The sequence below is a fragment of the Pseudophryne corroboree genome, chromosome 5 (assembly GCF_028390025.1).
Source record: "Pseudophryne corroboree isolate aPseCor3 chromosome 5, aPseCor3.hap2, whole genome shotgun sequence".
NCBI lineage: Eukaryota > Metazoa > Chordata > Amphibia > Anura > Myobatrachidae > Pseudophryne > Pseudophryne corroboree.
Window position 1 is genome coordinate 132,442,536 of NC_086448.1, and position 18,034 is coordinate 132,460,569.

Sequence of the window (18,034 nt, forward strand, 5' to 3'; positions counted from 1 at the left end):
AACGTCCGTCCAAAGCGGCCTAATAATCGGGCATGTCCAGAATATATGTATTAAGGTACCATCCAACCCACAATGTCTCCAACAGAATTTAGAGGAATCAGGCCAGATCCTATGAAGTTTATCTGGTGTGTGCTAAAGGCCATGAATTAACTTAAACATCATTTCAGTGTGATTAATGCACCGAGACATTTTAAAAATATTCATGAAAATTTTGTTCCATTCATGATCTGTCACAGGGGTATTAAATTCCGTCTCCCAGCGCACTTGGATATGTAATTTCACATCATTGTACGGAGAGATGATAGTAACATACCACTGAGATATACCGCCTTTGTGGTTTATGGAGGAAAACTTAGCCAAGATATATGGAGGGGGAGTAGGTGAGGAGAGAGGATCAGGTATGTTCGCCATTATCCAATGTCGAATGCGTAGATATTTATAAAAGTCCTTTGACGGTATCGAATGTTGGGATTGTAGCTGTTGGAAAGTTTTAAGCCCTGAATTATTGTATAAGTCCCTGATCAGTTGAATGCCAAGCTCCCGCTAGCTCCGCAAAGAGAGATCTGGGAGCAATTTAGAAACTGCCAAAAGGGATACGTGTGAGGAGGGCAGAGGGCAGTCACCCAAATTAGTAACCAATCTGTCACAAACTTTAAGAGAATTAGTTACGCTCCTCATAATTTTAGCAGAAGGGGGTCTATGTGAAGGTTTGACCCAAATTAAGTCTGGGAGAGGAAAATCAGAGCATATATGTCTTTCAATATCTACCCAGGGTTTTACAGAATCTGTCCGAAGCCAGTCCTTCAACTGATCAAGGAGACACGCATGCTGGTAAAGTTCAAGATTAGGGAAAGCAGGACCGCCGCTACCTTTGGATCTAAACAAGCGAGTTCTAGCTATCCTGGGTTTTTTACTCTTCCAAATAAAAGTAGACATGACAGAGTAGAATTTGTTAAGTAGAGCAAGCGGGACTAAGTAAGGTATGGCTCTGAAGAGATAAAGAATTTTCGGGAGGAGCATCATTTTAATTGAGGAAAGACGTCCTAACCAAGAAATTTCATAATTCGTCCACTGTTTAGTGAGGGTTTTGAACTGATCTAAGAGAGGGAGGTAGTTACAATCAACCGCGGAATGAGATCCCATGATATTGAAGGGAAGAGTCTTGCCAGGCATAAGTATATGTAGATTGTAGGGATTGAAGTGGGATTGGATCGATATCGAAGGCTAGCGCCTCTGTTTTAGTCGTGTTCAGTTTGTAGTAGGAGACTTCAGAGTAAACCTGAAGAATATCGTGAATAGCTGGGAGAGAGGACTCAGGTTTAGTTACAAACAACAGGACGTCATCTGCAAACAGGCAAGTCTTATGTTGTGTGGGACCTATATAAACTCCACTAACAAGGGTAGAAGACCTAATTTTCTCTGCCAAAGGTTCTATTGCTAGGATGAAAATTAATGGCGACAGTGGGCATCCCTGGCGAGTGCCGTTGGTGATAGGGAAAAAATCGGATAGGAACCCATTACTAAAAACGCGCGCTGAGGGTTGTGTGTATAGACGTAGAACATTTTGTAAGAATTGTCCCGAGAACCCAAACCTGGCAAGAACTTCGGATATGTATAGCCAATGAATCCTGTTGAAAGCTTTCTCCGCGTCAAGAGAGAGCAGTAGTAGGGGCTCCCAAAGTGTGGAGTGAGCTTCTAGAAGAGAGAATACTCTCCTAGTATTATCAGGGGCTTGGCGACCGATAGTGAAACCCACTTGATCTTGATGTATCAAAGTAGGGATCAACGGATTCAGTCTATTTGCAAGCAGTTTGGTATACAGCTTAATATCTGTGTTTAAAAGTGCTATGGGTCTATAATTTGCGCAGAGAGACGGGTTCTTGCCAGGCTTGAGAATCGTGATCACCTGTGCCTCCAACATTTCTCCAGGGAAAGGGTTAGCGGAGGCGTCATTGTACAAATTAAGAAGAAGTGGGGAAAGTGAATCTTGGAAGGTAATATAAAAGAGATTAATAAACCCATCTGGGCCGGGGGCTTTGTCCTTTTTGAGAGCTTTCAGAGAGGCCTGGATTTCGTTCTCAGTTCAGGGTGTGCAAAGTGTGGAGGCATCATCGGGGGAAATGGAAGGTAAATCAATGGAATCCAGGAAAGACCGTATAAGCTGTAAGGAAGGTTGAGGGGGTCATGTTTAAGGTTATATAGTTTCCTATAGTATGAAGCAAATTGGTTTGCAATATCTTTGGGGTTCAGGGACAGTGATCCATCCAGGTTAGTCAAATTTTTAATTCTATTGATAAGAGTTTTCCCTCTAAGTTTCCGCGCCAATAATTTACCAGCCCTATTGCCTTATGTATAATATTTTTGGTTTAAGTTTGAGACCGCTCTTTGTACGTGCGAAAGGTACAGACTGTTCAGTTTCCTCTTCGCTTCAGTCAGGGACGTGAGAATGAGATCGTCTGCAGGGGACTGTTTATGTTTAATTTCTAAAGTCGTCACCACCAACTCATAGGCCAATTGGACTTCCCGGTCACGGCGCGCTATATAAGCTGAAACATGGATAGCTGCACCTCTCAGGACTGCCTTAAGGGCACACCAATGATTGGAAACAGAAGTATCAGTAGGACTATTGGTGTCCAGATAAGAAGACAAGGCCTCTCGTAATATAGAGACTCCGTCCTCATCTTTCAAAATGTAATCCCGCAACCTCCAAGGGCGTGGAGGAGAGGTAGACGGTTTGTATGACCAGGACCAAATCAAAGGTGCATGGTCTGACCACGAAATCGGCAATATTTTGACGGTAGGGATCGATTGCAATGTCCATTTATCCGTCAGGAGCAAATCGATCCTAGAATAGGATCTGTGCACTGCCGAAAAAAATGTGTAGTCTCTGGCACCAATATTCCTGACTCTCCAAGCGTCATATAAATCGAATTCAGTCAGTAAGTGTGAGAAGGAGGAGGCTAGCGATTTGGCCGCATTGGTAGATTGTTTATCAAGTTTCGAGGATTTGTCTAGATTAGGGTCAGGAGCCAAATTAAAGTCACCCATAAGAAAAGTCGCACCTTTCCTAACACTATACAACTTTTGAAAAAAGGATTTTAGGAACCGGGGTTGATTGGAATTAGGGGCATAAAGGGAAACCAAAGTGACATACCTAGTTCGCAACTTCCCCACTAGAATCAGATATCTGCCATTGCCATCCACCCACCTACCCTCCAATTGGAAAGAGCAAGATTCATGGAATAGAATAGCGACTCCATTTCTGTTAAACGGTCCACAAGAGACATAGTGAACTGGGTAATTGGTATTGGAGAACTGTGGGGGAGAGTGCAACGGAAAGTGGGATTCCTGTATAGCCACTACATCCGCCTTTTGATCAGCAAAATATTTCAGAGCCAAACGCCTCTTGTGGGGTGAGTTGAGCCCTTTGACATTAAGACTTAAAAAAGTGGCCGTGGGGGAGGGTATGACAGAGTGGTACACAGCACAGCGAAAAGCATCAGTAGCAGTCGTGTCAAAATGTAATACATATCGACATAGCTCTCCAAGAAAAAAGAAGCAAAGTCAGCATCAGTAAAAAAAGGGACATAAGAAGAGGAAACAGAACAAAAAATAAAACAGGGGAAAAAAACAGAAATAGCATCCATAAAGGAGCTAGAGTTACCGTCACACGGATATCGTGACGGGCAAATACGGGTGAGTGGCGTGTCGGCCAAAAATGCCCACCGTCGCTTCCAAACCAGAGCATACTTAGCAGGTAATAATCAACCACAAAAATAAAAAAGATAAGCAAGGTCATCCCAAAATGAGAAGAAATTAACATTTGCTACATAATTAAAATAAGAAATAAGAACAATTCTACCTCAGCCTAAGATTAACGAAAACATTGGAACATCAGGCAAATAGTAAGGCTTATAGGGTAATAATCATGTAAACACAGATAAACCTGTAAAGAAAAAAAGCTAAATAATAGCTGTCTTATGGATAGCCCAAGGCAAGCTTCAGCCCGGAGCCAATGTCCATTCTTGGGCAATTCGTTTCGGTGATGTAGCGGGGGGAATAGGTTGTATATCAAGAAGGATGTGCCATTTTTCAGGATTTTAGGCCCTTCCTCAGGGGTGTTGATGATAGTGGTAGTACCGTTACGTAGTACTATCAACTTAGTAGGGAATCCCCACTTATATTGGACTGTAGCTTTCCGTAAGGCTGACGTAATAGCGGAAAATGAACGCCTTTTGGCCAGAGTCGCTGGGGACAGGTCCGGGAAAAGTTGAAGAGAATCCAGACAAGTCGCCGTAGGTGAAGAGGGCATTGCTGCACGCAAGATCTTCTCTTTAATGTGAAAAAAGTGAACCCTGAGAAGGGTGTCACGGGGGGCCTGAGCAGGTGCTTGTCGTGACTTTGGAAGTCTATGATTCCTGTCGATCAGAAGATCAGGTAGCGGAGCATCTGGTAACAATTTATGGAAAAGATCAGTGGCGTAGCCATATAGGTCAGCATTAGAAACAGCATCAGGGATGCCTCTTATTTTGATATTGTTCCAACGTGAGAGGTCCTCTAAATCCGTAGTTTTCTCGCGGATGTAGGAGACTTCTTCTAGGAGAGAGTCGTGTGCGGTGATCAGATCATTGTGTGATGCGACCAGCTCCTCCATCTTATGCTCAATATGGTCCGTCCTGTTACCAATTTCAGAGATGTCAGAGCGAAGAGATTGGATGTTAGATTTAAGCTCAGACGAAATGTCAGAGTTGAAAGAGGCTAACAAGGAATGGATAGAACGTAGCGTGACCGGACCATCCAGGGAATCCATATCAACTTGTGCGGCGTTAGCCGGGTTGTATAGCGTTGATGAAGTTGTTTGAGACGGTTGAGCCAGAGTCGGCGAGGGAAGGGATGAGCGTGGCTTGGCACCGGAGGAGGAGGTCCCAAAGAAATTCACTTGCGGAGCAGATTTAGACCCCTTCGTCTTCTTTGGAGGCATGTCGAGATGCCCCAAGGGGAATTAGTAGATCATACAGGTGAATGGAGGATGACCTTAGCAAATGGTTACTCAGGCAGGAAGCGACGGTGAGGTAGACATGGTGTTAGAAGGACATATCCTCACGGTGAAGTCGCACCATAGGTACTGTAGTTGTTAGCAATGATCGCAAAACGGCGTTATATTGGAAGATCAGATTATATGTACGAGAGAACAAAGTGGGGGCACGGGTGTTATGATCCTTCCCCAACTCCGCACCTCAAAGCTCCCAGCTTGGACCAGCCAGCAGTCAGGGTCTGCAGTGTAAAGGCTCACAGACATCCAGGGAGTGAGTAAGCTGGAGAATAGCTAGATTGCAGGAGGTGTAACAAGCAGCAGCAGCAGCAGCAGCAGCTCTATGCAGCCAGATCTCCTTTGCCACCTCCAATATGGCCGCCGTCACTGAGCTCCTGTGTTAGGGGATGTCAGTCCAGGGGTCCCCGCTCCTGGGAGACGTTGCTGACCCCCCAGGCCACACCACAGCATCCACAGCAGGGGGTTTAGAACAAGTATCCGCCGCTTATACGAGTGCGGCGTCCGCGCGCCCACCACTGCCTCCACTAAGATGGCCGCCGGCACCGGATACTCGCGGGTGCCTCCGCGGCTTCACACGGCCCTCGGCGCCCGGCTCCAGGGACACAGCCACTGCTTCTCGGCTCCCGGCAGCGACCTGCAGAAGGGGTAAGCGGTGGTAGTAGGGGCCGTTCGCGCCCGCACGGCTCCCGGAGGCTCCAGATGTCCGGCCGGGGGACGACCAAATCCAGATCTCGGCTTCAGTGCAGGGGGAAGGCCGCAACCTGCAAGAGCAGGAAAAACCTGCTCCCCGGCTCCGCAGCTCTCCCTCCTCGAGTGGTAAGGTTCAGGGAAGAATTAGCAGGGCACTGGGTGGGTTGAAATCTCTGGTGGGCTGCCAAGAAGGGTTTTTTAGTGCTAGTAGCAGCACGAGCTCCCCTGGGATATGTCCAGTCAGTCAGGCTGCAAGCCACGCCCCTCCTCTCTAGTTTTCAAAAGATCTCGATATACCGTTCTAATAGTGAGTGAAGAGTTGAGTTTACTTTCTAGCTCAGCTAAACGTGCTTCAACCTATTCCTGATGGCTATTCATTTTCCTACAGAGTCTCGCAGCAGCCTAGATTATAGAGCCTCTTACCACTGCCTTCAGAGCACACCAATAAGTAAAAAGAGAGGTATCGGTCGGAGAATTAGTATTAAGGTACAAGGACAGTGATTGTGATATAAAACTTTTGGTCTCTAGGTCAGATAGGTACTCGCCAAGGTGTCAGGATCTAGGGGGGGTTTTGGTTGAATTTAGGTCCCATTTATTGAATAAAGCCGAATGATCGGAAACTGGCAGGATAGTAGCCTTTCTAACCTGTGGGAGAGTCCAATTATCAGAAAGGGACATATCTATTCTGGAGTATAATGGTGAATAAAAGCTTTTCTCTAACGTCCTAGTGGATGCTGGGGACTCCGTCAGGACCATGGGGATTAGCGGGCTCCGCAGGAGACAGGGCACATCTAAAAAAGCTTTTTAGGTCACATGGTGTGTACTGGCTCCTCCCCCTATGACCCTCCTCCAAGCCTCAGTTAGGTTTTTGTGCCCGTCCGAGAGGGTGCAATCTAGGTGGCTCTCTTAAAGAGCTGTTTAGAAAAGTTTTTTTTTAGGTTTCTAATCAGTGATTCCTGCTGGCGACAGGATCACTGCAACGAGGGACTTAGGGGAGAGACTTGCAACTCACCTGCGTGCAGGAGGATTGAAGTTTTAGGCTACTGGACACTGAGCTCCAGAGGGAGTCGGAACACAGGTCAGCCTGGGGTTCGTCCCGGAGCCGCGCCGCCGATCCCCCTTACAGACGCTGAAGAACGGCAGAACGGAGGTCCGGAAACAGGCGGCAGAAGACTCCTCAGTCTTCATGAAGGTAGCGCACAGCACTGCAGCTGTGCGCCATTGTTGCTACACGGCTCACTGATCTCGGTCACGGAGGGTGCAGGGCGCTGCTGGGGGCGCCCTGGGCAGCAATATAGATTACCTTAGAGGCAAATAAATACATCACATATAGCCATTAAGGCTATATGTATGTATTTAACCCAGGCCAGTTTTCCTAATAACCGGGAGAAAAGCCCGCCGTGAAAGGGGCGGAGCTTATTTTCCTCAGCACTCAGCGCCATTTTCCTGACCAGCTCCGCTGGTGAGGAAGGCTCCCACTCTCCCCTGCACTACAGAAACAGGGTTAAAGAGAAGGGGGGCATAAATTGGCGATATAATTATATATTAAGAGCCCATATATAGAAACAACACCTTCTAGGGTTGTTATATACATTATGGCGCTTTTGGTGTGTGCTGGCAAACTCTCCCTCTGTCTCCCCAAAGGGCTAGTGGGTCCTGTCCTCTATCAGAGCATTCCCTGTATGTGTGTGCTGTAGGTCGGTACGTGTGTGTCGACATGTATGAGGAAAATGTTGGTGAGGAGACGGAGAAAATTGCCTGTAATGGTGATGTCACTCTCTAGGGAGTCGACACCAGAATGGATGGCTTACTTATGGAATTACGTGATAATGTCAACACGCTGCAAGCCGGTTGACGACATGAGACAGCCGGCGGACAAATTAGTATCGGTCCAGGCGTCTCAGACACCGTCAGGGGCTTGTAAAAACGCCCATTTACCTCAGTCGGTCGACAGACACTGACACGGACACTGACCCCAGTGTCGACGGTGAAGAAACAAACGTATTTTTCCTTTAGGGCCACAAGTTACATGTTAAGGGCAATGAAGGAGGTGTTACGTATTTCTGATACCACAAGTACCACAAATAAGGGTATTTTGTAGGGTGGGAATAAACTACTTGTAGTTTTGCCTGAATCAGATAAATTAAATGAAGTGTGTGATGATACGTGGGGTTCCTCCGACAGAAAGTTATGGGCGGTATACCCTTTTTCCCGCCAGTAGTAAGGGCGAGTTGGAAAACACACCTTAGGGTGGACAAGGCGCTCACACGCTTATAAAAAACATGGCGTTACCGTTTCCAGATACGGCCGCCCTCAAGGAGCCAGCTGATAGGAAGCTGGAAAATATCATAACAGTATATACACACATACTGGTGTTATACTACGACCAGCAATCGCCTCAGCCTGGATGTGCAGCGCTGAGGGGGCTTGGTCGGATTTCCTGACTGAAAATTTTGATACCCTTGACAGGGACAGGATTTTATTGTCTATAGAGCATTTTAAGGATGCATTTCTATATATGTGTGATGCGCAGAGGCATATTTGCATTCTGGCATCAAGAGTAAATGTGATGTACATATCTGCCAGACGAAGACACGACAGTGGTCAGGTGAGGCAGATTCCAGACGGCATATGGAAGTATTGCCGTATAAAGGGGCGGTCCATTGGACCTGGTGGCCATGGCAACAGCTGAAAAATCCACCTTTTGTTACCCCGAGTCACATATTGGCAGAAAAGGACACAGTCTTTTCAGTCTCAGTCCTTTCGTCCCCATACGGGCAGGCGGGCGAAGGCCAGTCATATCTGCCCAGGGGGAGAGGAAAGGGAAGAAGACTGCAGCAAGCAGCTCATTCCCAGGAACAGAAGCTCCTCACGGCTTCTGCCAAGTCCGCAGCATAACGCTGGGGCCGTACAAGCGGACTCAGGTGCGGTAGGGGGTCATCTCAAGAGTTTCAGCAACACTCGCAAGGGAACTCCGGGATCCTACATGTAATATCCCAGGTGTACATTGGAAATTCGAGACGTCTCCCCCTCACACAATTCACAGGCTGTATTCCCAGCAGGTGATAATCAAAGTACCCTTCTTACAACAAGGAAGGGGGTAGTATTCCACACTATATTGTGGTACTGAAGCCAACCGGCTCGGTGAGATCTGAAATATTTGAACACTTACATACAAGCGTTCAAATCAAGATGGAGTCACTCGGAGCAGTGATAGCGAACCAGGAAGAAGGGGACGATATGATGTCACTGGATATCAGGGACGTTTACCTACAGGTCCAAATTTGCCCTTCTCACCAAGGGTACTTCAGGTTCCTGGTACAGAACTGTCACTATCAGTTCAGACGCTGCCGTTTGGATTGTCCACGGCGCCCCGGGTCTTTACCAAGGTAATGGCCGGAATGATGATTTTTCTTAAAAGAAACATGGACGCTTTCCTGATAAGGGCAAGGTCCAGAGAACAGTTGGAGGTCGGCGTAGCACTATCTTAAGTAGTTCTACGACAGCACGAGTGGATTCTAAATATTCCAAAATCGCAGCTTTTTCCGACGACATGTCTACTGTTCCTAGGGAAGATTCTGGACACAGTCCAGAAAAACGTGTTTCTCCCAGTGGAGAAAACCAGGGAGTTATCCGAGCTAATCGGGATCCTCCTAAAACCAGGAAAAGTGTCAGTGCATCATTGCACAAGAGTCCTGGTAAAAATGGTGGCTTATTACGAAGCAATTCCATTCGGCAGATTTCCCGCAAGAACTCTTCAGTGGGATCTGCTGGACAAATGGTCCGGATCGCATCCTCAGATGCATCAGCGGATAACCCTATATCCAAGGAAAAGGGTGTCTCTCCTGTGGTGATTACAGAGTGCTCATCTTCTAGAGGGCCGCAGATTCGGCATTCAGGATTGGATGCCGGTGACCACGGAGGCCAGCCTGAGAGGCTGGGGAACAGTCACACAGGGAAAAAATTTCCAGGGAAGTGTGATTAAGTCTGGAGAATTCTCTCCGCATAAATAAGCTTAGAGCAAATTTATAATGCTCTAAACTTAGCTAGACCTCTGCTTCAAGGTCAGCCGGTATTGATCCAGTGGGATAACATCACGGCAGTCGCCCACGTAAACAGAAGGGCGGCACAAGAAGCAGGAGGGCAGTGAAAACTGCAAGGATTTTTCGCTAGGCGGAAAATCATGTGATAGCACTGTCAGCAGTGTTCTTTCCGGGAGTGGACGACTGGGAAGCAGACTTCCTCAGCAGGCATGACCTCCACCCGGGAGAGTGGAAACTTCATAGGGAAGTTTTTCAACATGATTGTGGACCGTTGGCAAAGACCAAAGGTGGACATGATGGCGTCCCGCCCGAACAAAAAACGGGACAGGTATTCCGCCAGGTCATGAGACCTTCAGGCGATAGCTGTGGATGTTCTGGTAACACCGTGGGTGTACCAGTCTGTGTATGTGTTCCCTCCTCTGTTTCTCATAACCAGGGTATTGAGAATTATAAGACATAGAGGAGTATGAACTATACTAGTGGCTCCGGATTGGCCAAGAGGGACTTGGTACCCGGAACTTCAAGAAATGCTCACAGAGGACTAAGGGCCTGGGGAGCTAAGAAGGGACTTGATTCAGCAAGTACCATGTCTATTCCAAGACTTACCGCGGCTGCGTTTGACGGCATGGCGGTTGAATGCCGGATCCTGAGGGGAAAAGGCATTCCATAAGAGGTCATACCTACCCTGGTCAAAGCCAGGAAGGAGGTGACCGCACAACGTCATCACCACATGTGGTGAAAATATGTTGCGTGGGTGAGGCCAGGAAGGCTCCACGACGGAAATTCAACTAGGTCGATTTCTACACTTCCTGAAAACAGGAGTGTTTTGGACCTCAAATTGGGGTTCATTAACATTTAAATTTCGGCCCTGTAGATTTTCTTCCAGAAAGAATTGACTTCAGTTCCTGAAGTCCAGATTGTAAAGGATGTATTGCATATACAGCTTTTTTGTGCCCCTAGGGGCACCGTGAGATCTCAACATAGTGTTGGGATTTCTTAAAATCATATTGGTTTGAACCGCTCAAATCTGTGGATTTGAAATATCTCACATGGAAAGTGACCATGCTGTTGACAAATATCTCACATGGGAAGTGACCATGTTGTTAGCCCTGGCCTCGGCCAGGCGATTGTCAGAATGGGCGGCTTTGTCTTACAAAAGCCCATATTAAAATTTTCCATTTGAACAGGACAGAACTGGGACTCGTCTCCAGTTTCTTCATAAAGGGGTGTCAGCGTTTTCACCTGAAACAACCTCTTGTGGTGCCTGCGGCTACTAGGGACTTGGAGGACTCCAAGTTACTAGACGTGGTCAGGGCCCTAAAAAAATATATATATATATATATATATATAGTTAGGACGGCTGGAGTCAGAAAGTCTGACTTGCTGTTTATACTGTATACACCCAACAAGCTGGGTGCTCATGCTTCTAAGCAGTCTATTGCACGCTGGATTTGTAGTACAATTCAGCTTGCACATTCTGTGGCAGGCCTGCCACAGACGAAATATGTAGATGCCCATTCCACAAGGAAGGTGGGCTCATCCTGGGCGGCTGCCCGAGGAGTCTCGGCATTACAACTTTGCCGAGCAGCTACGTGGTCAGGGGAGAACACGTTTGTAAAATTTTACAAATTTTGATACTCTGGCTAAGGAGGACCTGGAGTTCTCTCATTCGGTGCTGCAGAGTCATCCGCACTCTCCCGCCCGTTTGGGAGCTTTGGTATAATCCCCATGGTCCTGACGGAGTCCCCAGCATCCACTAGGACGTTAGAGAAAATAAGAATTTACTTACCGATAATTCTATTTCTCGTAGTCCGTAGTGGATGCTGGGCGCCCATCCCAAGTGCGGATTGTCTGCAATGCTTGTACATAGTTATTGTTACAAAAATCGGGTTATTACTATTGTTGTGAGCCATCTTTTCGGAGGCTACTTCGTTTTGTTATCATACTGTTAACTGGGTTCAGATCACAAGTTGTACGGTGTGATTGGTGTGGCTGGTATGAGTCTTACCCGGGATTCAAGATCCTTCCTTATTGTGTACGCTCGTCCGGGCACAGTACCTAACTGAGGCTTGGAGGAGGGTCATAGGGGGAGGAGCCAGTACACACCATGTGACCTAAAAAGCTTTTTTAGATGTGCCCTGTCTCCTGCGGAGCCCGCTAATCCCCATGGTCCTGACGGAGTCCCCAGCATCCACTACGGACTACGAGAAATAGAATTATCGGTAAGTAAATTCTTATTTAATCTCTATAATTAGGATTTCTAACCCTCCACACATTATAGAGACCATATTCATGCAGGATTTAAAGGCATAAGAGTAGTCTCTGGTAGGAGAAAGTTTCCTGCCTACGGATTACTTCCTCCCACTCCTACCTCCAAGATTTTTCACGTGCTGCACCACTTCTCTGGAATTCCCTATCTCTCCTCCTCAGACTCTCCACCTCTCTCAAAATTTCAAACGGGCTCTCAAGACCCACTTCTTCACCAAACCCAGCCAAATCTCATCCTAAGCCTCTGTTCCACATTCTCTATGTACCCAATCTGTGTCACCCCTGTCTGTCTACCCCTCCCCTTTAGATTTTAAGCTCTCACGAGCAGGGCCCTCTTCCCTCACGTGCTTATACTTTGTCTTACTTTAATAATCTTCAACTGTACCACATCCAGCAGTCTTCTGCCACCTGATACTTATTCCAGTGTCATCTGCTGATGTAACTATGTTTATTTACCCTGTACTTGTCCTATACTGTCATCAACTGTAAGTTGCTGTTTTCCTGTTTGATTATTTATGTACTCTGTAATTGGGCGCTGCGGAACCCTTGTGGCGCCATATAAATAAAGGATAATAATAATAATAATAATAATAAAAGAGACAATGGAGGATCTATCCATGAACGGGTCCAGAACTAGATTAAAGTCCCCTAATATCATCAAGGAACCATAAAGGCAGGTCTGGAGGGTCACACAGAATTTCTGAAGAAACGGGATTTGCTTGGAGTTTGGAGCGTAAACAACCACAATTGTAACTGGTTCGTCCTCCAATTTACCTACAAGGATTAAATAACGACCCTGCAAATCAGTAACTTGTTTCTCTAACACAAGGTTGCAATGATGCGAAAATAAAATGGCTACACCCGCCTTTTTCTTAGAGCCATTGGACATACGACAGTGTGGAAATGTATTATCCATGAACTGTGGGGGGGAGGAGGCCATGAAGTGAGTCTCTTGAAGAGCAACAATGTGTGCTTTAAGTTTAGCGAAATGGCGTAGCGGTAACCTCTATTTATTCAGAGAATTAAGTCCTTTAACATGTAAGGATACAACGTTAATCATTTATAATTATTGTACATAAGATAGAAATAGAACAGACCTCAAAGACCCAAATCAGTGTTGGCAATGAAAAAAAGAACCAGTATATACAGTAAACAGAGTATACAAATCGCAAAAGTAGTTATGTATCATGTCTCATGTTGTGTGTCAGGAGAAAAGAACTATAAAAAACAAAACTTGTAAGGCCCAGTAGTTACAACAGAGTAGTTGTACCTAGGGGCAAGGCAGTAAGTGGCAACATGGTGAGAAAGGAGAACAAGAAATTGAAAGGGAAAGGGCAAATAGAGAAAAGAGAACAAACAGTGCACCGCATGGGTGCTACATGGGGCCACCTAACTAGGCAGCACATTGGGGTATGTGGGATGGACTACCACCCCCAACACTCCAAAGGAGAATACAACTTCACTGGTAAAAATAAGGATCATACAACTGCAGATGGCAGAAGCCTGATATACTACAAGTCGTAAACGGCTATCTAAGATGCTTGTGAAGAGATTACATCTCAATTATCAACTAGAAACTGTCAATGCCGGAACTGCACATACATGAGGAAGCACAAACACACACACACACACACACACACATATATATATATATATATTTTCAAGGAACACTAACAGCCAGGTTTATGAGGTGGGGCATCATCTCGCAGGCAAAAAAAAAACCTTGCAAAAACAATCTACTAAATACCCCAAGTCGCAGACCTAGCACCTAACCATTCAGAACAAGGCATACAAATCTGAAACATTTCAATTAACTAAGGGTACAAATAATATGTAGAGAAGTCGGTGAGATGACAGGGAACAATGCTTTTAGGAGGCATGGTGCACAGTCGACCAGTCTTGGGAAATCTTGGTGTTGTTAGGAACTTTGGCGACACTGGCCTCCAGATTCCAGGAAACCAAAAGTTGGGTGCTGGCCGCAAGAGAGGTGATGACACTGGTAGATCCATTACGACTGATAAGCAGTTTAGTGGGGAAACCCCACCAATATGGAATGTCTACTTTCCTGAGTGCTCTGGTGACAAGGTAAAAGGATCTACGAATACTGAGAGTTGAAGCGGATAGGTCTCCAAAGATTTGTAGGTCTCCTAAGATAAATTCAGTAGTGTCAGAGGGTTTGGCTGCCCAGAGGACCATTTCGTTGACATGGTAGTAATGGAACCTCATCAATGTATCCCGTGGGGCGTCCATTGGGGCATTCCTTGCTTTAGAAGCACGATGTATGCGGTCAAGCAAGAAATCAGTAATTGTTACGGTGGGAAGCAGTTTAATAAAGAAATCAGTGGCAAAGTCTTTTAAATCAAAATTAGGTACTGAATCCGGGATACCTCTGACTTTGATATTGCTCCTACGAGACCTATCTTCAAGATCACCAACTTTACTTCGGAGCGCCGTGACTTCCGTTTGGAGCTCCTCATTAAGCGTAATAAGATCGTTATGGGATTTAACATCTTCCCCTAATTTGATTTCTAAGTGATCCGTACGGTGACCCACAGCGTCAATGGACTGTTGACAGACCTGGAGGGCAGATTTAAACTCCAGTGAAATGTCCGGTTTGAAAGATACCAACAGTTGTTTCATAGAGCCAATCATCAGTGGGGAGTCGTCTCCCATGGCCACCACTGCTGGGGAGATTGAATCTGAAGGTTAAAATGGAGTGCTGAGCGCGGACAATGATTTATGTCCCTTTTCCATAGAAGTATTACTTTTAACTCCATGCACTGGAGAAGGGTGCTTGAAAAAGCTTACTGGGGTAACCCCTGCCTGATCTTTCTGATGTTTGGGCAGCATCATAGAGAGATATGATATATTATAATGGAGCACTCTACAGGGGTCACGTAGTGGTAATATGGAAGCTGAAGGTATACACCCTAGAGAGGGAGTTACATCAAATCTCCAGAATTTGAATGACTGGAATGAAGGGGGTTTCAAAACGTGCACACGGCTAATACATACAGGCCATAAGCTTCACTCTACTTCTGAATGAGCTCAAATTTAGGGTTGCCCTGATCCAAGCCAGATGTTCAAAAGATTATCTACACAGCTATGAAAGAGCACAGGATATAGACCAGCCTGATTCCAGTGTACTCACAGTGCTTCTGGGCATGATGGGGCCAGAAACAGCATGAATGGTGGCACAGCTCACCAGCACCAGGGTTGAGGAGATTAGGGAATTCTTCTGCAGTGCACAGATAATGGGGTATAGGCCGTAGAGAGTCGAGGTGAGTGACAAGCCACAAACCCTGGGAGATAGAGAGCGCTCACCAATGCAGTAAGATGTACCATGGTACCCTAGTCCCTTGATTGATGTGCAGAGAGAAAGGCACTGTAAATTCCGCAGCCAAGGAGATGGTGTTAATTGGGGCAGTCTATGCAAGCACTAAGCTCCAGGTCCCAGTGCAAGCAGACGGATTGGTAATGCTGCCCCCAAAAATTTAGCCTCTGGCCGCTGGTAATGGCTCCTATGAGTGCTCTCCCGCTCGCATCTCTTCTTCGCAGCAGCTTCTCACATAAGCTAGGATCCACGGGTCCAAGAGGGAGACGGGCGGTGGACTTGATTGCAGAGGAGAATTGAGGAGGGGCGGCGTCCATGTCCGGGAAGCAGGTCCAGCCACGAGCCTGCGGCCCACCATGCTGCAGGCTCCACGGCTCGACCCTATATACGTGGGACAACTCAAGGGAGATTAGGGAGTACTGTAGGGACACCAACAGGGGGATAAGTTCATCTATTTTGCAGTGTCAGGAACAAGGAGCAGGAGCTTTGGGAGCACACGTCTTCCCTTAGAGCAATCCAGGCCATGCCCCAATAGCCTTGTATGTAAATAAAAGTATTTTATATTGAATACAGTAGAATGCCGGTAACTAATGGACGGACTGACAAAGTGGATCTGCAGATGATGAATGTCTAGCAAGGATGATCAGTCTCGCAGCTGCATTCAAAATGGATTGTATTGGTGAGAGCCAGTAAGGAAACTATTGCAATAACCAATGCGGGATATAATGAGAGCATGGATTAGAGTTTTTGCAGTGTCTTATGTAAGATATAGTCATAGTTGGATATGTATCTTAGATGTACAGTATGTAACATCATTTTGAGACAGATTGAATGTGGGGAACAAAGGACAGTTCAGAGTCAAGGATGACACCTAGGCAGCGAGCTTGTGGGGTAGGATTGATTGTTGAGTTATTAACAGTGATAGATACATTAGGTTGGTAACTATTATTGGATGGAGGAAATATAATTGACTCTGTTTTGGAAATATTAAGTTTGAGGTGGCAAGATGACATCCAAGATGAAATGTCAGAAAGGCATTCAGTGACACGGACCAATACAGATGGTGACAAATCTGGGGAGGACAGGTAGATTTGAGTATTGTCTGTATGCAGATGATACTGATATCTGAAAGAGCTGATTAGTTTGCCAAGAGATGTTTTATAGGTTGAGAAAAGTAGAGGATCTAAGACTGAGCCTTGCAGCACTCCAACTGATAGACGTAGCGAAGAAGAGGTGGAATCAGAGAAACAAACACTAAAAGAGCGATTAGATAGGTAGGATGAGACCCAAGAAAGGGCTGTGCCCTGGAGACCTAGGAATTTTAGTGTTTGTATGAGAAGGGAGTGGTCAACAGTGTAATTTGAGTGAGAGTTAGGGTCAAAAAATTTTTTTTCCCAGAATCGGAGAGATTACAGATTTTAGTTAAGGTTGGGATAAGCACAGGAGACAGAGATTTACTTATTTGTGATGGTACAGGATCAAGAGATGTAGTAGAGTAGGCAGATGAGAAGAGTATAAATACTTAATCTACATTTGTGGGATCAAATGAAGAGAAAGTGCCAGAAGGTTCAGGTATGGAATTGAGCAGTCACTGGGTGTGTAAGAGCATACCATTTAATTTCGGATATTATAAATCTTAACCTTGAAATAAGAAGCAAGATCTCTGATATCTCTGATTATAGCTGGTGGGATTGGTAAGGGAGGCATAAAAAGTGATTTAAATTAATAAAAAATTGCTTGGGGCTAAAGGCTTAAGCAGAGATGAAAGATTGAAAATATGTTTGCTTAGCAGTGTCCAGAGCATTACCATAAGAGTGGTAAATGGTCTTATATATATTATATGTGAGGAAGTCACTTGAGCTATGAGATTTACACCACTAACATTCTACTTAACGTGAAAGTTTTTGTAGGTGTCTTGTGAATTTAGTGTGCCACGGTTGACATCTAAGTCTATGTGGAGTGTGATGGGTAACTGGAGCTACTTCATCGAGTGTTATTTCTAGAGTCTGGTTCAGGTGTGATACAGCATTCTTAGGAGATATGCATGTAGAAATTTGTGAGAATAGTTGTTGCAGAGAGGTGGGTAGGTGTTGAAATTAAATAGTGTTAATATTTCTGGGGGTTTGAGGAGGTTTTGTAGAATTCAGTGACATTGAGTTTACATTAATGGTGGAAAGCATGCAAGTGATAAGGTTGTGAATTTTTTTAAATGAAAGGGTCATGGATAGATGTCAATTTGTTGCAAATAGAGTGTGCATTCCATAAGGCACATTTTAGTGACTTGGAAGGAGATGAAGACACTGAATATTTGTAAGGTTTGTTGGATTTAAATTCCATTGTGAATCAGTTGAATATGAGTGGGGCATGTGGATGGGACCAGGATTTGGGGATATGTTACAAGCTAGTAGAAGCAGAAGGAGAGAGATAAGTATAGTTGTAGGAGGTGTGTGATAGTTTTTTTATGGTGACAGGTTGAGGATGCTACAGTCAGTGTGTATAGATAAGCAAACAGCTCATGAGTGTTAATAAGAGGGGAGTGGATTAATGAGGCTCCAATGTGCACAGAGAGAGATGGTGTAGTGATAGTTAAGGATGTTACAGCTTTAGAGAAGATACCATTGAGTGTTATTAGAAAAAGCTGTTTGT

At 45.5% G+C, this 18,034-nt stretch overlaps 1 long non-coding RNA gene across 4 annotated transcripts in view; it reads left to right on the plus strand.

Moving 5' to 3' along the window:
* Positions 1-18,034, plus strand: part of LOC134927374 (uncharacterized) — a 194,852-nt gene that overhangs the window by 11,226 nt on the left and 165,592 nt on the right. The window contains exon 3 of one of the 4 annotated variants that reach the window (XR_010177623.1): positions 237-924. The exons of the other annotated variants lie outside the window; for them this stretch is intronic. This is a non-coding gene — a long non-coding RNA (uncharacterized LOC134927374). Of the gene's footprint in view, positions 1-236; positions 925-18,034 lie in introns of those variants that run through there. 4 annotated transcript variants of the gene reach the window in all.